We start from the raw sequence: 24,318 nt of genomic DNA on the forward strand, positions 1-24,318 counted from the left end.
GGGCTCAGTCATCCAGCCTCTGCCTTCGGCTCAGGTCATGATCTCAGGGTCCTGGGACCGAGCCCCGCGTCGGGCTCCCTGCCTCCCGCGCTCCCTCTCCCGCCCCCCTGCTGGTGATCCCTCTCTTGCTCGCTCTGTCAAATAAGAGTCTCCTGTTGCTGCGGGTTCTCATCTCTTCTTCCCTTTTGGTGATGCGTGACAGCTGCTTTTCTATTTATTCACTTTTCTCTCTGTTTTTATCCTTTTGGTGATCGCCACTGAAATTTTACTTTGTATTATATTCCTAACTTAGTAAATGTAAAGTTAATATTCCAGTTCCTTTGCGAACAATACTTAGATCTTAAAGTACCGTACCCACCTCTGCTCTTCTCTGGACTTCCGTGCGGAAATTGTGCAGAATTTTAGTTCTGCATCTTAGGTCCCCAAATTACGTCCTCTTGTGACTCTGTAGACAATGTTTGTTTTCATGTGATGTATATTGACCACTTTATCTGGTCAGCATTTTCCTCACATTTCATGTCTTCCTTTTTTTGAGTGATAAATAGCTTGCTAGAAAAAAGAAAGATTCAAATGGAGAAGAAACGTCCTGTTGAGGTGAGGGATCTCGCACACACGTCTGGCGCACTCCAGCGGGTCGCCCCCACGTGCCCCGTGACTTCTCCGCGCCGTGCGTGTGCGCACCTCCCCGTCTGCTTACGGGATTGGTGCCGGCCTTCTCGGGTTCTGCTGGAGGGAAACCCTCGGCTTCTGTTCACCCGAGAGTGCTTTATTTGGCGCTTACCGTGGGCAGCCGGCGCCGGTGCTGTGCAGCCAGAGGAGGACGTGCTCTTTCCTGAGGAGACATTTCCCGTTGGATTCTCGTTTCTGTGTTCTGTTGCGGAAAGTCCGTCGGTCTGACTGGGGCTGACCCGTCTCCTCTCTGTCTTTGGTGTTCTGCAGTTCCGTCTCAGTCCAGGCGACACTGCGTTGTCTTCCGTGCGCGTGAGTTCCGGGGCGTCGTTCGCTCGCGGCGCTCACTGCGTTTTCCCTCTCGCCCTCTCCCCGCTGCGGGGCCTCCCGTTCGCGGACCACCCTGCGGCCGTGTGCAGTCTGCCGTCCAACGCGTCTTTCAAGGCTTCAAAAATCCTAGTTCTATTTGGATACTTTTCAAATTTGCCTGTTCGTTGATAGCCTGTTTTTACTTGCTCCTTTATTCTTTTCTCCTTAACAGTTCACAGCTCATTTTTAAGATTTGGCATCCGACATGTAAGCCCTCGGGGTCACTGTGGGCTCCGTCTGTGTGGCCGTCGCTGTTGCGGACTCTTGCTCTCACAGGTGGGTTCCCGTCGAGGCTGGTGCCGTTCGTGGGCCCGGACCGGGTGGGTGGCAATTCAGGACTGTGGTGACCTTGCTCCGGCGAGAACCAGAGCTGGGTGACGCTCTTCCCAGCCCTCGCTGCCGGGGTCTGAGCTCCGTCTGCTGCTGTCCCCCGCCCCCGCCCCCAGTCCCGCGTCGTCCTGATCCTGGCGACTCTCCGAGGACACCCCATTCTACATCCCCTCCCTGGACCCAGCTCCGGAGGGGTTCCCCATTTGGGGGTCTTCAGGGTGCCCCTTGCTGCTTATAAACCCAGTCCTGGCATGAAAATCAAGGGTTAGAATGTACACGTGACGAGGGCCCTTCAGTGTCTCGACTGCCCTCCGGCCTAAAGCAGAACTCTTCCCTTTTTCTTCTTAGACGGAAGGGAGCCCCCACCCCTGGTTTTCGGCCTGTTTGGCCCAGATGCAGCCCTGACCGTGGAGGTGCGGTAGCCTCACGGTCCCCTCTCTTTGAGTGGGGACTGATGTGTCACGGGGCAGACGGGGCCCCACGAGGTAGAGTCTGCCGTCAGATGGCGCTCCTGCAGGATGGACTGACTTCAGAACGTGTGTTCCTTACACGCGCTGCACACGCCCGTGGCATGTGCTCTCTCAGCCGGGCAAGCGCCAAGACCAGCCTGTCCCCCCGGGCAGGCGGGCGCCCGACTCCCCCACTCCCGCGGGCTTGGCTGCAGACGGCTGTGCCGTCTCGAAACCGGCTCTTCGAGAACAGAGGAATAATGAAAACAAGTGCATTTTGGCTCAAAGGAACATGCCACCATTTTTTTTTAAGGGAGCCAGTCGTACACATTGTGTGAGCTGCGGACAGGGATGGGCAGCTGGGGGAGGGGAATGGACGGCCACAGGGAGGGCGGTGGCTCCGGTGGTCTCCGGGAGGAGGCTGAGTCGGGGGCGAGGTTCCATCCGTGGTGCGTTGCTGGTGAGAGCAGCGGGTCTGGGTAGAGGGTGGACGGTGGCTCCTGGACTGTCCTTCACGGATGGAGAGGTCTAGGCAGAACCCCCGTGCATGGCCTAGGGACACCTTCTAGGGTGCCCTTGAGAGGAGCAGGGACTTTTCCAGGCGCAGCTCCTGCAGCTGGAGGCAGCCGGGTAACCCTGCGGTAGCCAACGGGCCAGGATGTCTCCTGCACTTTCTCTGTGCTGTCCACTTCCTCGCCCTCAGGTCTGGGGCTCCTTCTCCTGGGCCATCTGAGTGTGATTCTGGGGACAGCCCACAGGGTTCGAGGGTCTGGTTTGTCTCGGATTCCCGGCACGTGTGTGCGTGACAGTAGAGATGTGGGGCCCGGAGGTCTGGGACTATTGCGTCTTCCCCGGTGACTCAGGTTTGTGTAACTTTTTCAATAATTGTCTCAAGTCAGGTGTGAAGAAAACACATTTTAAAGTGAATCTGATTCTCCAACCCCCAATTTTCCTTTGAAACCCCGCTTTCTGAGTGCAGAGCTGGGTGGTAAGCTTTTCTCCTAGTCGAGGGCCTGCAGGCGGCTCTCCGCTTTTCCAGCACTCTGGTGCCCCCCACCCCCGCCCCATCCAGCATCCCCAGGCGCTGGCAGGGAGGGACCCCGACCCCCGCACCCTCCCGCTCCCGGCACGTTCGCGCCGCGCAGCAGTGGCAGCAGGCGACTGACCGTTGCGTGAGGGAGCAGTATATGCGGGGAAGTAAGCGTAGGGCTCATCTGACTTTGTATTGTGAGACGGTGTCGGAAAGACTAAAGAGAACTCTAGGCCCCGCAGACTGAAAGGTCCTCACTGCAGCGACTGTGCGGGTTTTCTTTCTGTTTAAAAGAATTCCTGTGGGAGCTTACTGCTGATTCATGTGGCGACTGGGTTAAAAAGAGCCCTTATCCCGCAGAGACGTACGCTGGCGCGCTTCGAGATGCAGCGGTAGGGTCCCTGGGCTGGTGTGCGCGTCTGCCGCGAGGGACGGCGGCGTGGCCGAGCGAGGGAGGCTCCGGACGAGAGTGTTGGAGGTCGAACAACATCGGCATCTTCGCGTGTTCTGAAAACTTTTGTAGTAAAAAGCCTTCGTGCTCTTCTACGTCCTTTCCATGACCATAAAAATAACGGGCTCGTGTTGTCAGTGTCCACGGAAACACGCCAGCACTTGGGGACTGGCTGCCTGGGGCTGAAACATTAACCATCTTGAACTTTCCATCGTTGCACACGAACATCTCTTGATTCGTTTAAATCTTCCGTAATTTCTTTCAGTGACGCTTTGTAGTTTTATGTGAAAAACTTTGTGGTTTTGTGTGAAATCTTGCTCTTTTGTCACACTTACTGCTGAGTACTTGTTATTTTTGATGCTGTTGCAAGTGGAATTGTTTTCTTAATTTCCAGGTTATTGATACCATGTGAACATAGGGTTGGGTTGTTTGCGTCATGATCTTGTGTCCTGTGGTCCTCGTGAGGTCATCTTGCGCATTCGTTCCGGTCACGCCTTTTTGTTCGGGTGTTTTTGTTTTGTAGAATTCTTAGAATTTTTCGTGCACAGGATCAGGGCATCTGTAAATGTCTCATTTCTTCGTTTCAGTCTTTATGACGCGAATGGCTTCCCCTTTCATTCCCTTTTTGCTTCGGGGGAGATGGTTCTTGTGCTGAGCAGAAGCGGTGAGAGCGGATACCCTTGCCCGGTCACAGCTGTAGGAGGGAAGGGGTTTCATCAAACGCGGCTGTGATGAGGGGCGCCTGGTGGCTCAGTCTGTTAAGCGTCTGACTCTTGCTTTCGGCTCAGGTTGTGAAACGGAGCCGTGGGGGCCAGGGCAGGCTCCGAGCTCCGCGCGGACCCTGCTCGGGGTTCGGTCTCTCCCTCTCCCTCCGGCCCTGCTGCTCCTGGGCGCGCGCTTGCCCGTCCCGCACACAAACCCTCTAAAAACACCTGTTGGGGTTTTAACTGTGGCTTTGTTTTCTTCACGTGTCCTTTGTCAGGTTGAGGACGTTCCGTTCTTTCCCTTATTTGAGAGTTTTTTCTTAAAGAATTTTTTAATAGAAATTAGATTTTGTCAATAATATTTTCCCACAGCTGCTGATTGATCTGTTTCCAGGAGTTCGTGCATCGACACTCCTGGGATAAATTCTAAAAAAAGATTGGCGGACCATCTTTTTGCGGATATTTTTAGGGATTTATTTGAGAGGGAGAGCGCGCACAAAGGGGGAGAGGGAGAGGGAGCGCGGAGCCCCCCGCTGAGCACAGAGCCTGACGCGGGGCTCCGTCTCAGGACCCTGAGATCGTGACCTGAGCCGAAACCGAGAGTGGACGCTCAGCCGGCTGACCAGTGGGTGCCCCTGTAACCCTTCCACATGCTCTCAGGTTCAGCCCATATCTCGTTAAGGGTTTGGTGTCGGTGTTCGTGAGACACTGGTGCGAGGTTTTCCTGTGATGTTTTGTGGGCTTCGGTGTCAGGGTGACTCCTGCGGGACTGCTGGGGGCCCCGTTCCTGCGGAAGGACTCAGAGCCCCACGGAGACGCCGAGCAGGTGGGCGTTGTTTTGCTGTTTGTCTTTCTGGGACTTCGGCGTTTCCTTCTCGCTGGCCTGACGTTGTCCGTGACGTTCCTGTGTGGCCCTTCCTTTGCCGGGCTTGGGGGTGATGCCCACGTCTCTGTCAGCTGCTCGTTGGGCCTCGCGTTTCTCCTGGTGGGTCCAGCTCGGGGGCGGGGTGACATGCGCCCCGATGCTGGGGGGGGCGACACGCAGGGGGGCTTGCCGGCGTGAGGTGTGCCCGGGAACGACTGCCGTGAGAGCACATCCCGGAGCTGGGGGGCCGGCATGGGAGATGGGGGGCCGACGTGCAGCGTGAGCTTCACCAGCCTCGCCCCCTCGTGGCGCTCTGGACGGTGTGTGGCCGTCACCGCTGTCCCCACTGGCTGCTCCGGTCTGTCTGTCTGCCCTGATCAGACCTTGGATGTGGGTCTGGGCGTCTCGGGTGCGCCTCTGGCTGCTTCCTGGGGGCAGATGGGGCGCCTGGTGCTTCCGTCTCAAGCGTACGGACGAGGAAGCGGAGCAGGGCCATGAAGACGCAAGCCGTGCGGGGGCGGGGCAGATTCTCTGGAGGTCGCGGCCCCTGGTGCAGCGCGTTTCCCTGGGAGCACCCAGCCTCCTGGCAGGACCAGGGACACCCCCCCCCCCCGTGTTCTCCCTCCCGGAGGACGTGCTGGGCACGCGTGGCTCTGTTTTCCTTTGTCCACACCTGTAGCTGGCAAGGCTGGGGCCGCACCGCAGCTGGGGAATTAGCACTTGAATCCTAAATAATAATAATTACTGTTTCTGGTTATGTTGAATCCACTGACAAAGACCTTTACAAAATAATTGCACTGATCAATCCCCTGCAAGTTCCAGGGGAAGGCGGTTGAGTTGGTGTGTGGTGAGAACATTGGTGGGGGCTCGGTCACGCCGTTGTGCGAGCACGTGTCACGGAGGAGCGCGTCGGCTCAAGCGCCTGACGTAGCGCCTTGGACGGCACATGGCTCCCGTCAAGCAGCAGATGTCTCCTGGCCTCCCCTTAGAAGAAAATCGTAGTCCGGCCACACCCCCAACTCCCCGCAGCAGGAGCGGATTTGTGGCTGCGCACCCGAGAGCCGCGGACCGGCGGCTTGCAGGCACGTTTTGGGGAGAAACAGCCTTAAAAAGAAACAACTTTTCAGAATGTCAGATCAAAGAATCCTGGGGAAAGCGTGTTGAACAGGAGCCATGGATGTGGTTCGAGACACAGGGACAGCTTCAGTCTCCGTCGTGCAGACCGCCGCTCCCCGCCTCCTGCTGCCGCGGCTTCCTGCGCGTCCTTCCTGCCCTCGGGGGGCACAGCGAAGTGGGGGTTTGTATCGTCACCACGAATGCCAGAACTCTCCGTCCCGAGAAAGGAGCGGTGTGGGGGTGGGGAGGCGGGGGGGCCTCACCTCACTGGCTTCCCCGTGTACCGTCGGGGACGGCGCTCCCCCAGCGGGCTCTCCCGAGTGCCCAACAGTAACGTCAGTAAATGCTTTAGGTAACGGAGCGCACAAGCGGCACAGGCGGCCCGCAGCGTGGGGCCTCGACACCCGAGGTCGGGGCGGCGCCGGATGGCAGGAGGGCTGCGTCCCGGTCCCTCGACCACCGTGAGGACGGGAACGTGCGTCTTCTCTCCTGCGGTTTGGGAGTCTCCCACCTGCTCGTCCACGGGGTCGTTCCAGCGCCAGAGCCCTTCTCCCAGGCCTCTGAAGCAAGAGGCCTGTGATGGACGCCCTGCGGTGGGGTCGTGCGGGGGAACTTCCTCCCGCTGCTAATGCAATCAGGAAGCCGGCCCTTGATAGAATTAGAGGCCCAGGGTGCGGGCCTGGGGGGACTAGCCTCTCCCCCTGCGTGCACTGGGAAGGAGGGGCAGGTAGCAGTTGGTGGGATTTAGCCAGTCATTGTGAAACCTGGAAATCAGGTTTTGGAAAATAAATTGGAATAGATGAGTTCTCTGGCGTTCTCCAAACTTCTTTCTGGTCCTGTCTTCCCTGTGGCGAGCCCTTGCCTCCCACTGCCTGTCCTTACGGGGTCCTCGGCGCGGTACCTGATGGCATTGTAGTGCTGGTCCTGTGGACTGAGGTCCCCCCCCATTTCTCAGTGAGGAAGCCAAGGCTCAGAGCCGGTGCCGCTAAACTGCTTAACGGGCCAGGGTTATTGGGGTTCGGTCAGCTGACTCTGGATTCCCTCGATGCATTGTGCTTTCTCTGAGCCGTCTGCACTCAGAAACACAGGGCACCTGCCTGTATGGTAATTCCCCGGACCTTCTGCCACGCAGCTGCCGGCTCTTTAATGGGAAAACACGTGGATAAAGAAACCCAAGACGCTACAGGTCGGCCCTAAGCACCTGCTGCGGCTGCGCCCAAGTGCGCCCCGCCCCCAGGAGAGCAGGGCCGCCCGTCTGCAGTCTCTTCTGTCCCCACACGGGGCCGCAGTTGGCCCTTGAACGGTCCGAGTGCGGCTGGAGGTGCCTTCTCTGTCTCTGGGAGTCCAGCATTCTCCGACAGGGAGCACGAGCTCCATGCACTCAGCAGGGGAAGGGAGGGACGGGCTTCCACGGGAGAGGCTGTCACGGCGCCCAGAGGGGACGAGGGTTAGGAAGGGCCTGGTGCAGCTGGGAGGTTTGGGGCACCTACAGCAGCCTGATCGCCTGGGCTCCCCACCCCAGGAGGGAGCAGCCTGATGGCCTCAGCGCGCGGGGCAGGGGAGCCGCCAGGCCCACCCGCAGGGACCTTCTGTGGGCTCACTCCTGGCTGCCGTCTCGGTCCATACCCGCCGCCCAGTGTGGTTATCCTGGGTCCCTAGCACCTCCCCGTGTCCTAGTTGACAGAGGACTTGTGAGCTTCCTGGTTCTAAGGGGTAGACGGGGGGTGGGGGGGGGTGTGGAGGGCTGTGGGCGAAAACCCTGGGGGTCTGATCCCTGGCACATGGACTAGGAGTGGACAAACCATCCAAACCAAAGGGAGGACTGGGCTGCTGTGGCGCTGGGGGCCGGGGAGCTCCTTGCACTAAGCCCGCAGGGCCTGCCGTTCTCCTCCGTGGGGACCTGCGCCGAGCAGAACCCTGGAGCTCAGAGCCCGTGGCAGCGGGGACACGCAGGACCACGGCCTGTGTCCCCAGCCGGGGGACACTGGGGACACTGAGACCAGGATGGAGGCTGGGAATGGGGAGAGGGTAGAACTTCCACCCCTCCCTCCCTCCCCACACCATGGAATGTTACTGAGCCTCAGTCAGGAGGACTGTTCTGCCCCCCATACTGCACTCCCCTGTCCCCCCCCCCCACCGTCCCCTCCCTCTCCACGGAACAGAATATGACGGAGTCTCCCACAGGAGGACTGTTCTGGCCCCGATACTGCACGGATGAGCCTGGAGGACTTGGGGCTGTGTGATGAGGTCCCTGGAGCCCAGATCCGGAGACAGAAAGCAGGAGTTGGGTGCGGGGGCCGGGGGAGCAAGGGCTTTAGTGTTTAGTGGGTCGGGTGAGGACCAAGGCTCAGTCTCCCAGGGGAGCCGAGTACGGGGACCGGAGTACCAGGGGGTGAACGTGCTGACCTGTTCGTGTCGCGGACTCTGTACTTAAAAATCATCGCGATCCTAGATTTGTGTCACGTGTGTTTTGCAATGAGTTCCAAAGTGTAGGAAGGTCCTCACCCTCCCTGATGCCCCTTTGGGGGGTTGTGGGTCCCATGGGACACTGAGGCCCCAGTGTCCCCAGAAGGACCATGATGTCCAAGTCAAAACACAAAATTGGTGGGGTTTTTTTATTCCTTTTAAATTTAGTTCAATTTTTATTTTTTAACAATAAAAATACTTCTTAATTTTTTTAAAAGATTTTATTTGTCAGAGAGAGAGTGAGTGTGAGCAGGGGAGGGGGTGGAGGGGCAAGCAGGCTCCCCGCAGAGCAGGGAGCCCGGACGGAGGACTCGATCCCTGGACCCCAGGATCATGACCGCAGCCGAAGGCAGACGCTTCACTGGCAGAGCCGGCCAGCCACCCCTTGACCGCTTTTTTAAACAGAAAGGAGGAATTCCAGAATCACAGTGTGGAGGGCTGAGGGCAGCCTGAGCCCAGGCTCTGGGAACAGCGGAGATGAAGGCCCTTGTGGTGCAGCTGGGCGGGCCTGGGCGTGGGGACACCCACAGGGTCCCCTGAATGACATCTGCCCGTTCTGCACCTCGCCATGGACACGCTTTGTGGGGGCTGCTTTCCTGTCCTTTGCAGCGGTGCCGGCACTCACCGGTTCCTCAGCCGCCAGCCTGTCACAGGTGGATCTCACTGGTTTTCAAGGCCGGTAAAACCTGTGCGAGCAGGTAAGGCCCCTTCCCTCCCACCCAGACTCCGCGGGGACACGTGTCGGGGCCACCAGGAGCCTTCGTGGGGGCACCTGTCCTCTGGGCTGACTCAGGCTCCTGCGGGGCAAGAGGCTCGGACGGTGGTCCACACCGCGTGCCTGCCCCAGCGGAGGTGGCCAGGGAGCCTCAGACCCCTTCTGCTGCGAGGGGCCGTCGCTGGCAGCCACGTTGCAGGAGTGAGTCGGAACAACGGGGTGGAAGGGCCTGGAGGACGGGGACAGTGGCCCCCTCTGTTCAAGACACGCTCGCCTCTGGCACCAGATTTCTCAAGAAACGTTACTACCCAAGTATTTCCACCAAAACGTTTGCCTTCTGCACAATTTTAGGTCAGAGTTCCTCGCTGATGGAGTTCCGGCGTGGGCCAAGTTTGCCTTGGCCCTGACGGGCGGCCAAGGAGAGCAGAGCCCCACCAAGCGTTCTGGGTTTGAGCAGAGACAAACACTTCCGGAAGTTTGGTGACAACCCCCAGAGGGGACACATGTCCAGTCCACGCCCCCTGTGCAGGCTCACCTCCGATTCCTGCCGAGAGGAGGTGGCCGCCCGCCAGCGCCAGGAGGCCCCATGGCAACCTCCCAGGGAAAGCCTGGAAACCACCGCCTGTCTGAGCCTGGAGAGGCTGGTGGGCAGTTCACCCCGACGGCTCTCAGACCCTGGGCCGTGACGCCCGTGCTGTTCTGAGGGGGCAGGGCCGCCTGGGGTCCGCTGCTGCCTTGGGGAATACCCCGCCCTGAGCCCCTCGTTGGCCGACGTTGCTCCCACCAGAGGGTGTGTGCAGCCCAAGCCTGCTCACCACAGGGCGCAGGGCCATTCCCTGGACCCCACGGGCTTGGTGTGGGCACAGAAGGTTCCAGAAGCCGTGGGCCTGTGTCTGGCCCTCGGCCCATCATGTAGCCTGAGCGGTAGGCCCTCCCATCTGGTGGTCTTCAGGACCCCTTCCCTGGCTTTCCCAGAAGATAATTCTTGCACGTAGACACTCCAGGTCGGTTCCCCTCCTTGGCCCGCAAGGTGGCCGTCCATGGTGCTGTTCTGACCGGGGTCCCGGGCCCGAGCAAGTGACTGAGGCCGTTTCACAGAAAACTCCACATGCTTTCCCTGGTTTGAAGACACCCGTCTGAGGCCGTCCCTTCACAGCTGGCCCAGAGGCATCCTGGACGGCAGTCAGAGAGTGAGCCGGGGTGACCGCAGGCCTGGTGTGACCCCCACTCCGCTGTGACCCCTGCCTCCCCAGGCCGAGCTCTTTCGGGTTTCCAGCCCTTCTGCTCTGGTTTCCTCGGCAGTGATGACTGTGTTGATGCCTCTGTCTGCCTCCCGGGTCCACCTACCGGACTCCCCACAGGTGAGCGAGGGCTGACCCCTGTTTCCTGGCCTCAGAGGCTGAATTAGGTGATGCCTGGCGTGCGGCGGATGCTCAGAACGGCACTGGAGAGAGGCAGCGGTGACAGGTGTGGCGTGAAGCCTGTATCTGCCAGGGCTCTGGTGGGGGGACAGACCTGTGGATGGTGACAAGTCCAGCAGCATCCCCCGTGACTGTTGGCACTTCACAGACACTTGACGTGGGGCACCCCCATCGCTGGCCCTCAGTGGAGGTCTGTGCAGGAGCCGTGGCCCCCGTGGGCCTGGTTCCATGTCCAGAATACGGCTGGCCCCATCCCAGGCACGGTGGGGAGCAGGCCGGCCACCCAGGGCAGGACGCTGTCACCCCCTCCACAAACCCCACGTTTATGTCCATCCCACTCGGCACTGGAGTCTGTGTGCGATCTTTCGTGGCAGAACTCTCCTTTCTTTCACTTGCACTCAGACTTTAGAAACAGGCAAACCCGCTGCACACACGTGGGATGAGCACATGCGTCTCTCGGCCCAGGGCCGCCCCAGCTTCCCCTGCGCCGTGGCCTTGGCAGTCAGCTGGCTCTGGGGCGACCCGCCAGGGTCACGGGTCATCCGTCCGCACGGCCACCACTTCTCACCTTGCTCTGAAGGTTTAAACGTTCCTGAACCCAAATGGGACGAAAGCTCAGGACGCCCAGATGCGCGCCACGAGGGCCAGACCAGGTCAGGGCTCACCGCCAACAGGAATTGGTGGGAGGCAGCAAGACTGAGGGGCGTGGGGACCGCTCCCGGCCCCGCGGGGACATGAAGACCGACTTCGTCACGCGGCCCCTCAGGCTGAGAAGCAGAAACATGCTGCCTGCGTCTGGAGAGGGCTTATCTCGAGGACCCAAGGGTCCAGGCGCACACCACGGAGACGTTCCCGCAGCCCAGCCCCGCCCCGTCTGTCTGACTGCGGGTGGGAGCCAGCCGCGCCCTCTGCTCCCCAAAACGCAGTGATGGGGGCGGGGCGGGGTCTGCACCTGCAGCCGGGGACCTGTTCCCGGGACCTGGGCCCTCGATCCGATCCGGTCCGGTCCTGCAGGGAGTGGTGTCTGGCCCCGCTCGCGGGAGGGAGCGGCTAGGGGTGCTCCCGCAGACCCCGAGGGTGCGCGTGGGCCGTGGGAGCAGCTGCTGACTTTGTCAGGAAACCCCCGAGCGGACCCGCGGAGCATCGCCTGTGAGCGGCCAGAGCCCCGCAGCGTTTCTAGCTGGACCCCATGGGCCCTTCTCTGTGAGTCTCTGCCGGAGGCCGGCGGCGCACCGGGCTCTGCGGGGATCGCTGCCCTCCGGGGCGGACGCAGAGGGGCCCTGGCCCGCGGAGCCAGGAGCGGGATGGGGCGCGGAGTCCAGCGGGCGGCACTGGAGGGGAAGCGCGTGGCCCTCTGAGACGGAGGGACCGGCCGGCCCAGCCGCTGCGTTTGGAGCAGCCTGGCCCGGTGCTGGGGTCAGCGGGGCTGGGGGGGAGGGGAAGAGCAGGGGGGCAGGGGCAGGGGCGGCGCGCGGCGGGGCGGGTGCGCGCAGCGTGCACGGGGCAGAGCGCGGACCCGGCTTCCCGGCGACCCTGTGCGGTCGGCATCGCCACCTGTGCCCACGCAGGGTCCGGGTGACCGGACGCGGCCCCTGCCAGCTCCCGCCAAGTGGAGGGTGACAGCGCGCAGGCCCACGCGTCCACGCCGCCCACGGCGCTCGAATTTCACGGGAGCCGCGTGTCCGAGGGTCGCCGCGCGCATGCGCTCGCACTTGGACATGGACACGCGCGCGCACGCTGACGCGGGCGCACGCACGCCGACACGGACACGCACGCTGACGCCGGCGCGCGCACGCGGACACGGACACGCGCGCTGGCACGGGCACGCGCACGCGGACACAGACGCGCGCTGGCACGGGCACGCGCGCGCGCGCGCCGCTCTCCGTGACCGACGACCTTGTTCTCGGTCGCCGTCCCGGACACTAAGCTCCGGAGAAACGTCGCACACGGAGTCCGAACGCGCCGTGCGGCCGCCCGGAAGCCACAGGTCGGGGGACCGGACGCTCGGACGCGCGGGAGCCACGAGCTGCGGGGACAAGCCGACTCCGTGCCCGTGGCTCGCGCGGGCCCTCGCGCGTACGAGGGAAACTGAGGCACGGGGTCAGGGAGCGCCGTGTGACCGCAGACTGGGCACCGCGAGCGCGCCTCGCTCGGCCCCGGGTTCCCGGCCGCGCCCTTGGACGGCCCCCCGCCGCGACCGTGCGGGACGCCCCGCGGCGTGTCCGAGCCGGGACCCCGGCCCCGCGGCACTTCGCGCATCCCGCGTCCCGTCGTCCCGGGAGACCTGCGGGGGGCGGGGCGTCCGGGACCCACGAGCCCGCGCCGTCGAGCCGCACGTCCGGCTGCGCCCGCGGGGTGCGCGCACCGGCTCCCGACGCGCGTCTCCTCGGTCCCCGCACCGTCCGCTCCGGGACGCTCGGGGGCACCGCGGGGCCGACGCTGAGAGCCGCGGAAGCCACAGCGGGAGGCCTTCCCGCCCAGAGACTCCCCGCGGGTGCTGGGGTCGCCCTGGGGTCGCTGGCCGAGACCCCGTCTGTCCCCCGTGCCGCGCTCCTGCTGCCCAAGCGGCCGCCCTTCCACGCGTCCTCTCCCGCGTCTCGGCTCCGCGCGAGGAGCTTCTGTCCCAGGCGTTTCCGCGGCCGCGGCCCCGTGCTCCGTCCCGGGACCTCTTGTGTGGGTTTGAGCTCTGGGTCAGGGTCAGCGCAAGACACCGGCGCGGCGCCTCGCGGAGGGCGGAAGACGCGGTCTCCTGTCCAGGGTGCACGGACCCCGGGGCCCGGCTGCTCTGAGACTGGGCCTCAGTGTCCAGGGAAGCGCCCGGCTCCTGACCTGCCCTGACCTGGGAAGGGGAGGCGCCAGGCGCGGGGGTGGAGAGAAGGTTCTAGAACCAGGCTGGTAGCCCCGGGGCCAGAGCTGTGGGTCAGGCCCGCTCTCGGCCTTCCTCTCTGCGGTGTCGCTGGCCACCAACCCACCCACTCTGGGGTCTGTCCCTCGTGGCTCTGCCGTCTGCTGTTTGGGTCCACGGAAGGTGTGCAGGGAATTCCCGGAAAACGGGAGCAGGTGTGTCTGCACGGCGTCTCGCGGCTGGGCAGTCCTGGGTCATTTGCAACCCTGTAGGGCACCCCACACCCGGCAAAGCGGCGGCATGCCGCAGTCTGTGTGGCTTCCGGACGTTCTCCTCCGCCCCGCAGGCCCCGTCTCTGTCCGCAGGCTCTCAGGCATGGACGCGGTCCCCGCGGGGAGCCAGGGCCTGGGGTCCTGAGCCTCGTCTGCCGCACAGGGACGTGGCTCCCCTCCTCAGCGCCTGCCACCCCAGGGCCAGGAAAGCAGCCGCCTCTCAGGGCCTCGGGGATGTCGGGGAAACACGTGCACCCGGCTCCAGGGGAGAAGGCACCACATGCGGCACCTCCGGCCCCCGCCGGGCCTCGACACCTCCCGCTGCACGCACCTGTCCTTCACACCCTGACCTCTGTCTCCGACACGGCTGGTCCCCGACCGCAAGCTGTGGCGGGAAGAACGCGGCACCGATCCACTCCGGTGCCTGCTCTGCAGAAGCGGGCGGCCAGCCCTGAAATCTGGGCACAGCGCGTGGGAGACCGAGGTCCACCGAGATTTCACTCCCAGACATCATGCCAAGCCGACTCCCTGCGGCCACACAGGCGTGGGAGTGGCTACGGCCTTGCGGCCTGGCCTGGGGGTCTTCCTGGGGTGTCGAGGCTCCAGGTCCCGAGACACTGAGGTCCAGGCGTGGACTGAGATGGCTGACACCTCTGGGGAGGGTCTCTGCGGGTGGCACTGCAAGTCCCGCTTCCCTCGGTGACCCGCAGGCCTTGTGGCCACGTCTGCCCCTCCCCACACCGGCTCTGCTGGTCCCTCCAGGTCTGTGGGTCCCCCCTCCGGCTCTGCGGGTTCCCCCCACCCCGCCCTCACGATCCTCTCTGGCCAGCGGAGCCCTCGTGGCCCGAGGTTCCAGCCAGCATGGCCTCACCTGAACCCAGCACAGCCTCTGCCCCGGACGGCACATTTCAAGCAGAAGAGAGAGGGAGACGTCTTTGTTTAGAAGTCCGGCGGCAAGCTGACACCCGCTAATCTGGGCGTTAGAGATGAGTGTCTCCACTGGACGGTCACTGCACTTGTGCCTTGGAAATCGATGGTCTCCTGGTTCCCGGAGTCGCCTCTGCAGGTCCAGATGGCCGGTGCTCGCCCCGCTGAGCCCGTCAGGCTGGCTTCACGTCAGGCGAGCTCCGGGCCGAGTGGACAGCCAGCTGCCATCTGCCTGTTAGGAGCCTTTAAACACAGGCTTCTCCCAAACGCAGATTCCAAAAGTGGGTGGAAAGCGCCAGTGACTTCCTGATGGCGCTGGCTGTGGAAGTGATGTGGGTATACTTAGCGCCCGGGTGACAGCTCCCGCGCCGGGAAGACAGCCGTGGGCGCTGATAGGTCCACAGCTGTTGCTCCGAACCTCTGTGCTGTCGGCTCGTGCCGGAGCCCGTCCTCCCAGGAGTAACGAAACACAGGCACAAACACCCTTCGCTTCTGGGGGGCTCGGCAAACCCCCCGCAGCCTCTGCATGAGGCTTCGTCCCCCTGAGCGTGATGTCGGGGGCGGCGAGAGCAGACTTGAAAGAGGCGACTTCGTCCGTCCGCCGCTCGAGGCGTCCGAGATGGGCCTGTGAAGTGAACACATAACAAAGGCCAAACAAGCGTCCTACAGAGAATTGGGGGCACAACGGAGGCCGGAGGGGACACAGGGAGCCCGGATTCGTGGCCGCCGGGGTGCACGTGTGGGCCGAGATTTCAGGTCCGAAGACCCACCAGGACGCAGCCCATCACTGTGCCTGCAAGGGGAGCCCGACCTCGGCCCCCGGCTTCACTCCAGCCCAGCAGCAGGCTGGGGGCACCAGAGGCTCCTGCAAAGGGCTCTCGCAGGGAGAAAGACCCGGTGCGTGTCTGCCCCCTGGGATGGTGGGGACAGTGGGCCCCTGACGCTCCTTCCCAGGAGGCCGCGGAGCCTCCCCAGGAATCTGTGCACATTTTCTCTGCGGTTGGGGGTGGGAGGCTGTGCAGAGTGTCCACAGATGGGGCCAGAACCGGTCTGCCTCATGTTGGCGCCAGAGAAGACGGAGCCCATGGAGCCTGCTAGCTGAGTCAGGACCCGGCGCCCTGCGGGGCGGGGAAGCCCAGGGCTGGAACGTGGGTCTGTTTGGCACCGACTCCCACACAGGTCGTCTTCTACATTAACCGTCCGAGGTGGTCTCCACACCCTCTCTGGAGGGGCCTTCTGTCTGCCAAGGATCTGAACCAGCCCCCTGTGTGGGGTCTGCTGGTCTTCAGGCCCCATGCAGGGCTGACCCGGCCCTTCCTCCCGCCTGCCCTGAGTGTGTCCCGCACTGATGCAACATCATAGACCTTGAGCTGAATGGGTAGCTCGGATTCTGCCCGCAGATGGAAGGTTTTCGGTGTGTTTTATTTTGCCGTTCTTGTATTTTCCAAGAAGAAGGGTGCCCATGTCAAGGCGGGCGCCCGCTCCCCTCACGGTCACTGCCTTCTGGCCACGTGGCCTGGAAACTGCTCGTCAGCAGGCCCAGCCCCCCAGGCCATGGGCAGGAGGGTCTCGCGAGGGGCCTGGGCTGCCCAGACGCCGGCCACGTGTCCCTGCACCTGCGAGGTTTCCATAAGAATAGGGAAGAGGAAACTTCCAGTTTTTCACTGAAAGGGGAAGCTTGGATCCATCGTGAGTGTTTTCAGCCCGATTACTGTTCCTGCTTTCTCCAGAAATAGCTCCCGGCCGGTGAGCCAGGCTGACGTCACAGACAGGACACTCACACAGGGAAGCCCCTCTCTGCCCCGAGGACCCCACATGTTGACTCAAAGCCTCCTTCACGAGTCAATGAATTAAACGTTTACGGAACTGCTTGTTGGTCTCCTGAAACAGCTGGGACACGGGTTTGCTCTCAAAAGCAGAATGTTGCTGTGATTTTAAATATTCTCTTTGATACAGAAGCTCAGGGTGTAGACAGAGGTCTGTATCGTGGCGGTTGCTCGGTGGGGGTACAGTCCTGAAAGCACAGCAAGCAGTGGCACCAGCTGCAAGCCGTCCACCTAAGACTGTGAACGGGCAAATCTTTATAAGACACCACGGCGGAAATCCCTCATGTAGTGCCATTTTGTAGGATTTTCAAGGCCATATGAAGTTAATGCTAACTTTTGACTTAAACCCAGCTGTATCCTTAGCTGTCAATTCATACTCCCTTATATAATAATATAATCAGGAGACTTGTTGGCTCCTGTAGTTGAAGGTCCAGAGGATCAGGCTTCAGGGATGGTCTGATCCAGCAGCTCAATGATAACATCAAATTATTTTAAGTCTTTCTGTTCTATCTCTCCTGTTGTATCTCATCACAAGGGGGTTTCTAACAGCGACTGTCCCATGAGACTGAGATTCTCCCTGTCCCCATATCGGATAGAGGTCAGATCTGGAGGGGCGCTCCAGCAGACCTACTTTAGGCCACATCTCCAGCTGGAACTAGTGAAAATGGCAGGGGAGAGTTCTGTGCTAGACAGCACCCATGAGGCCAGGGGGGTGTGACCTTCCCAAATGCTAGGTATCAGATGGGTGATCAGCCTCTTCTGTGAACACAGGATCTGGGGAGATTCCCTTGCTTTTTAGTGTATGACATGATGGTGCTTTCTTTATACCTTCTGATGTTCTCAGGCTTGGGCAGGGGGCTCACCCTCAGAGCCAATAAAATCTGACAAACACACAGGGTAAGGGCATAAGAAACCCTTTCTCTTCTGAATATAGGTAATTGTAGAACATTCCGGAGAATTACAGAAACCAAAGCCTTCTCATTCCCAGTGCTTGGTGAATTAGCACTTGGATTTAGATGGATTTTGCCTCCTGCTTTGGCAAGGTGGATCTCTCCCCAGAGCCCCACTAGGGCATCACTCAGTGGTCCCAAGAGGTGCACCCATGTGAATGGGGGGTATATTTGGACTTCTTCAATAATAAAAGGAGGATTTCCTACAGTTCCCTTACCCACAGGATTTGACGGGACAGCAGCGCCACCTTCCACTCCTGGCCCTGACGCCCCCCCCACCTTGGGCTACTGCCCAGGTGGACAGGGGTGGGGGCAGGAGGTGGATGTGGTGGGGGTGGTGAAACCAGCGTTAACTTACGTGGGGGCCCCGCCCAACTGCGGGGTGCAGGGCGGAGGAAGGGGCCAGGGGAGGGGGGCATCTGGGGGGGACCGACATGTCTGCTGGAGGCAGGAGGCCCCCGGGCCCCACATCCAGGCCGGGACCCGCCGGGACCCGCTCCAACCCCACCCGCTGCACACAGACTCTGCAGGGAGAGGGACATCCGTGCTCTTCCACTCGCGGTCCTGGAGGTCCCCCCAGCCCGTCCCCACAAGCTCGACATCCCCTTCGGCGCTGGCTGTGAGCGTTCTGACTCTGGGGCACATGTTTGCTTGGACACACCCTCTCTGTGGTTACCCGTGCTTCTCCGGGGAGCGCGTGACTATGACGGGGCCTGGGGCAGCCTGGCCGTCGGCTCAGGGAGTGGGGCCACCTGGTCCCCCCAGGCTCCTGCCCTGCCACTCACGCACACCCTGGCCACAGGCCAGGATCCACATAGCTGGTGACCCTGGCTTCTATTCCTGCCGTTAAAGAATCCTGGGCTGTGTCTCTACTGCCCCCAACGGTGAGGACGCTGGCTTTTGTCAGGGTCTCCCTGCTCTTCAGCACCCGGAGACCCTGTCCCCCTGCAGGGTAGGCACACCCATCAGCGTTGCACAGTTCCTGCCCACGGACTCCGTGGAGCCGCAGTGGACGGATGAGGTCACCGCGCCTTGAAAATCCTTTAACACAACGTAGAAACACTTCCGGTATTAAGGCAAGACCATTGGCAAGGTCACCTGGCAATCCTCCGCTGAGACGGGTCCTCTGTGTGCTCCTGCGCTCTGGATACACGGAGATTTAAAGACACCGCAGGACGCACCCCACTCGGGAGCCCATGTTCAAGTCCTACAAGGGGCCCTGAGCGCGGTGCTTTGCCCGACCTCTCCAGACCCCGCGGCGCCGCCTCTCAAACCAGGAGGAGCGGGACACAGGCTGTGACCTAGCTTTGCTGCAAGGGGCAGCCCCACGGCCCTTTCCCGTGGGCAGACCGTGTGAAGGGCGGCAGAGACGTGGGTGTCCCCCACAGCGGAACCGAATGTGGGTCCAATCAGGAGAGCAGCTTTGGGCAGAAGGACTGAAATTCTTAGCAGGGTGTCGTCCTGGGGGGGTCATCATCAGAACCAGATACCCACACGTTGTGAGAAACGACCCAGCGTGTGTGGAAGGTAACGATGGGTCTATGTATTGGAAAGTCACCATAGGTTTGGCCTATACGTAGTTTTTATTGTAAAAACATCTGTGACGAGATACAAACTGTTTGAGCACTTTGAAGGACGTCGCTATTTCGTGACGCAAGGACTTAGGTGCGTGTCAGGTTAGGGATTTCGTCCAGAGAGTTTGAAACACGGTTTTCCACCCGCATCTGCCTGGCCTGGTTCAGCGGGGATGTGTCCCTGTGCGGCACATTATCTACAAGGCTTGGCTGAGAAATGATTCCACGTTTCTCTGCTCTTGGGGCAGCCAGCAATGCCCCAGATCGTCAGGGCGCCAGACTTAAGGAGAGCCCCGGCCGTGCACAGGCACACGCACACACACACGCCGAGGGGCCTCTGCTGTTGTCGGGAGCGCCGGGAAGCTTGGCAGACCTCGCCGCCCACCACCCAGGCCTTCCTGGACCAGCAGCCGCGCTGGGTCCCAGAGGCCGGTCAGGAGGGACCTCGCTGCGTGGTGTCCAGGAGGGGGACCCAGCCGGAGCCCGGGGCACAGTCCCTGCTGTGGACCGAGGGCAGGAGGAGATGGGGTCCCTGCTGGTCGGGTCTCATCAGGGCCTCCAGACCCAGAGCGGCAAGCTGAAGCTCTCTCCAGTCGTGGGAACATTTGTGTCATTTTGGGGGACCTCCCCCCACAGGATGCTGCAACACCCTGTGGAGAAAAGCAGCAGGTGGAGGGGCGGGTTCAGGGTCAGACCAACCTCTGGCTGCACCCATCCCCCAACCCAGGCCTGCACAGGGAGCAGAACGTTCGTCTTCAAGGGCTCCCAGGAGCATGGAGATGCCGGGCCCACGCAGCCCGAAGGGTCATCTTCCCAGCTCCTTCCTGCCTCCCACGCTGACCGGTTCCAGATGCTGCAGGGGCGGGACTTGCGCCTCCAAGGCGGGGGGCCTTCCCTGACCCAGCTCCCCTGGCCAGCCGAGGGATAGAACGCAAAGTGGGAGCACTGGTGGTGTTTTCCTTAGCGTGTGTGGACATTGCTGGCTCTCCTCGGGAGGGCCGAGCACAGGAGGCGGCCACAGATGAGGACCTGGGGAATGAGGTGGCTGGCCCAGCAGGGGCTGTGGGCAAGCCCTCAGCCTCTGAACCCTGAACCCCAGCTTCTTCATCTGCAAAATAAAGTCATCACAGGGGTCTGGCATCCAGTGGTGTTTCCACACTTTCTTCACAAAAGCTACTATTTCATTCATTTGTTGTTTGTTTTGTCCAAGCTTAAAAAACATCAGAGCTTTTCAGTACATTCAAGGGGCTGTGCAGAGATCACCGGGTCACAGTAGGGCCTTCCTGTCAGCTGCCCCCTCCCCTCCGCTCACCGGCCCCGCGAGCACCGAGCTCCTTCCTGGGCACCATCCACCCCGTCCGGACTTCCGTGTGAACAGGACCCACAGCACAGGGCCCCTGGGGACCAGCTTTCCCCACTCAGCAACCCGGCCCCTGGTTTCCAACTGAGAAGCTCTCCCTCTGGCACTGACGACGTCATTTGCTATTTCTCAGAGGGTGTCTTAAAAAACCTTCCTGAAATGCTCTCGAATTCCTTAAGTCATCCTGGTTCCAAGGTCTTCACTGTGGAGCCGAATACGTCAGGACACCTTCCTGCTCCGAACACGCCGGCGGCCACACCAGCGGCACCAGTGCGTCTCGGTGAAGTAGGACAGGGCAGCGGACACACCACATCCAGGGACACGAGCCCCCATCAGGCTGGCTGACGAGGGGAATCAGAGGTTGAGAGTTGACCCTGGCTGGTCTGGTGGGAGCAAACAGCGGGTGGAAGCTTCCAGGCTGTTCCCCAGGCTGTGGGTGAGAGGGGGAGGGGCGGGGTGGTGCAGGGGACCCTGGCCACGCACGCCTGTCCCCTTGGCCGGCTGCTCCCCGAAGGGCAGACGGGCCCGCAGGCCGGCGCCCCCTCCCCCTGCGGCCGGTAGCGGCTACACCTGTGCGTCCTGCTCCCCCTCCCCTCAGGCCACCCCCCACCTCCCCTGGCTGCTCCCAGCCTGCCTCTGCCCCCAGCTGCCCCTGGGCTTCTACACCTCACCCCCGCCATGCCCCTATGTGCACACGCCAGGGAGGTCACCTTCAGGGAGCCGTGGAGTGGCCTCGGGTCTGCAGCGCAGCCGTCACACTGCTGGTCTCCATGCACCTGGCCCCTGTGGCCTTCCTCCCTGCCCATCCTTCCGCCGGGCCTCGCCAGTGGAGATGACGGTGGTGGGGATGGCCGTGACGCCGTGTCGCGGTGGAGGTGACGTCACAGCGCCGGCAGTGATGTCACGTGAATGATGGCGACGGTGCCACGATGCCACCACGACGACAGCGCAGACGTCACGATGACGTCACGATGACGTCGCGCGGCCCTGGGATGATGGCGAGGTCAGCACGTGCTGTGCGCCAGGCGTCACTGTAAACATTTGGCGTGTATTCACGCAGGGAGCGTTTTTTTACAGATGAGTAAACTGAGTCCCGGGGGTTCCTCCACGGCACACCGCTTGGGGCTCCCACCCTTTCCTCGGCCGGGGGCACCCGCCAGCTCTGAACCTGTCGTTCAAGCCCCGCTGGAGGGGCGGGTGCTCCCTACGGCTCTCCCACCGCCGCCCCTTCTTGGGGCACCCGGCGGGCTCTCCGGAGTCCTTAAGAGCAGGCCCGTGCCATGTCCCGTGGACAGCCGGGCCACGAGCCCTGAGCTGGGACCGTGTGCAGTCTGTCAGGGGGACCCCTGGGGACGGAACCACCTCACGTCCTCTCCCTTTGCTGACAAGGCGCATGGGGGCTCCGTGTCCACTGGCCGCTGGGGCTGCAGGCGGTTCCCACGCTGCTCTGTGTAGCGCTGGCCTGTGGCTGCCCCGCCAGGACCCCGACCCTCCGAGGAGCCCCCCTGCGCTCCCGCTGGGCCCTCCCTCCTGGTCACGCCCCTCCTCGCCCAGACCCGGGTCAGACGGGCTGTCCCCTTGGCCGGCCGCCAGCTGTGCGGTCTGGAGCGAGCACTTCCTGCAATCGCCGTGACCGCGTTTCTGTGAGCCGAAGGGCCTTGAACGGAAGGAGGCACCGACGCCGCTCTCGGCCGCCCAGCTCGGGGGCGGCCGGCACAAGCACAGCCCGCACAGCGTCACCGAGGAAGCCGCCTGCCTCGTGCAGCCGCTGGGGCCCCAGGAAGACTGCTCGGGACCCGTCGTCTTCTCTCTGGTGCTTTCATATCGCAGCGTGTCGTCTGGTTATCAACTTTTGCTTAAAATAAATGACAGCGTTCCTTGGTTTATATGGTAGAGGTGTCTTTGAAAAGCAGATCACCGAGAGAATTTTGTAGATTAAGTCTTGTTCCTACAGAATCTTGTTCCTAGAGAATCTCTCGGGAGGAGGGGTGCGTGTTGGAGTAAAAACCCTCCCGTAATGAAACTCTCTCTCTTTTGTACTATTCACTTAAGCTTTCGGGGTATGAGACTTCCTCCAGTTAAGTCTCGCCAGCCGATGAGAACCAAGTTCAACGAACCCCGTCACTACCTGAGCCTTTGTCTCCTGAAAGCTGTGCTCAGATCAGGACCCACCACGGCGGCTGTCAGACCGCTAGCGGGCTACCTTATGGCCTTTGTGACTCTCGCCTGGCCTTTCAGTACAAATGGTGCGTTGGTTTGGGACTCCTCATTCGCACTATATTCTACCGCTAGATGAAATTACATCTACAGAATTCAACTTAAATTATTTTCCAGGGTTGTGGGAAAATGTCCTGCGTGTCACCAGACCAGTCTCCAGGCCAGTCTTGTCAGCTGCAATGTCACCAGGAAACCTTGCTGGCGGCTGCAGCGGAGAGCACCGGTCTCTGTCCTGCTGACCGCATCGATCCAAATAGGATTTTCTCCATTACGCAGACCCAGTACCGACCGTCTTCGATGCCACCGTCATGTCTCCAGTACGCAGGCCACAGGGGCACAGAGTGCGTCGCGGATTTTGCCCTCTATGCCCCCAACCTCGGGGACATGGAGCCCTTCTAACCACTCTCCCAAGCCAGGCCACCGTTTAAAGAGCACACCTGACCCCTGTGTGTGGCAGCAGGACGGGGCACAGGACCAGGGCCCTGAACTCCACCAGGGGCTCCGGAGGCCAGCTGGTGACCTTTGCTCCCAGACAGAATCTACACCTACAATACTGAGGTCCCCCTGGTCCCTGAGAACCCCGTCGTAATGTCCCCGCCGAGACTTCGTCCCAAAGGGAGGAAGAGGAGCGTGGTGCGTAAGACTTGCTTTTGTTGGCAGGAGTCAACAGCAGATCGCTTGCTCTGGTCCGTCTGGGAAGGTGTCCCTCCCTCCATAAGACCTACCGAACTCCCACGCCCACTTCTCCACCAACATTTGATGCAAACGTATCCGTGTACTTCTCGAACTCATCTCTAAAACCATCATTTTAGCCTTGGCCTTGTTACTTTGCAAGTGGTCCCCACTTAGTCCAAGCATTCACTCCTTCTCGTACGTGGGCTTGTAACAAGTATCACCGCAGTGCCATGACAGCCGCAGGCGCGGGGTGCCTTTCTTGGCCCGCCGAGGAGACGCGCCAATCCAGCCGTAGGACTCAGCAAAGGTAATGGAGTGTTGGGGGAGGTGGCCCTGGGTGCTCGGGAGGGTCCCTCTCGATGGAGAACTGGCATGTTTTCTCGGGAGACTGACGTGATCAGATCTGCAGGTTTTGTTATTCATTTACTTATCTGTTTTTACTTTTTTTTTTTTTAAATAAGCTTTATACCCAACATGGGGCTTGAAGTCATAGCCCTGAGATCGAGGGTTTCATGCTCTACCGACTGAGCCAGCAAGGCACCTCTGTAGGATTTGTTTTTTAACAATTATTTTACATTTTAATCAAAATAATACAAGAAGTGAAATAGAACCATAGTGTTTATTAAGAAAGTTAGAAGTCCCCAGCCCACCTCCCACAACCCCCCTAGAGGAACAGCTTCTCAATTTTAGTGATTTCATCCAGTGTTTCCATCTGTATTTCTAGGCAGTGTGAACACCTGCTCTGCCGTCCCCGCGGGCGTTTCCCCACCGCACGGTCGTCACGCTGCTGGGCTAGACGAGGGCTTAGTTGTCTAACCTGCCTGCCCCCCAGACTCCCCCGTAGCCACCGCACTCTGGTTGTTCATGCCAGTATTTGACATTTGTGATATTTTGTAAGTTTTGCTCAATAGTCAGTGATCTATAGGACGGCCATAAAATCCAGAATCAGAGTTATTTTTTTTAACATGAACTGTTTTACAACATCACTAAACCATCTAGTTAATTAATTTCTGAATTCATCTGCATTTTCAGATGGTGGCCGTGCTGCACTCTAGCAACATGCTCTCTTGTGCAGCTTTCTGGTTTT

General features: G+C 61.0%; 1 long non-coding RNA gene across 1 annotated transcript; it reads left to right on the forward strand.

The window, feature by feature from the left end:
• The first annotated feature begins 78 nt into the window (after positions 1 to 78).
• LOC116571979 lies at positions 79 to 6,786 on the forward strand. Its single transcript, XR_004278069.1, has 2 exons — positions 79 to 1,314; positions 5,995 to 6,786. It is a non-coding gene; the product is annotated as an uncharacterized LOC116571979 (long non-coding RNA).
• Positions 6,787 to 24,318: the final 17,532 nt, after the last annotated feature.

The sequence above is a fragment of the Mustela erminea genome, chromosome 13 (genome assembly GCF_009829155.1).
Source record: "Mustela erminea isolate mMusErm1 chromosome 13, mMusErm1.Pri, whole genome shotgun sequence".
NCBI lineage: Eukaryota > Metazoa > Chordata > Mammalia > Carnivora > Mustelidae > Mustela > Mustela erminea.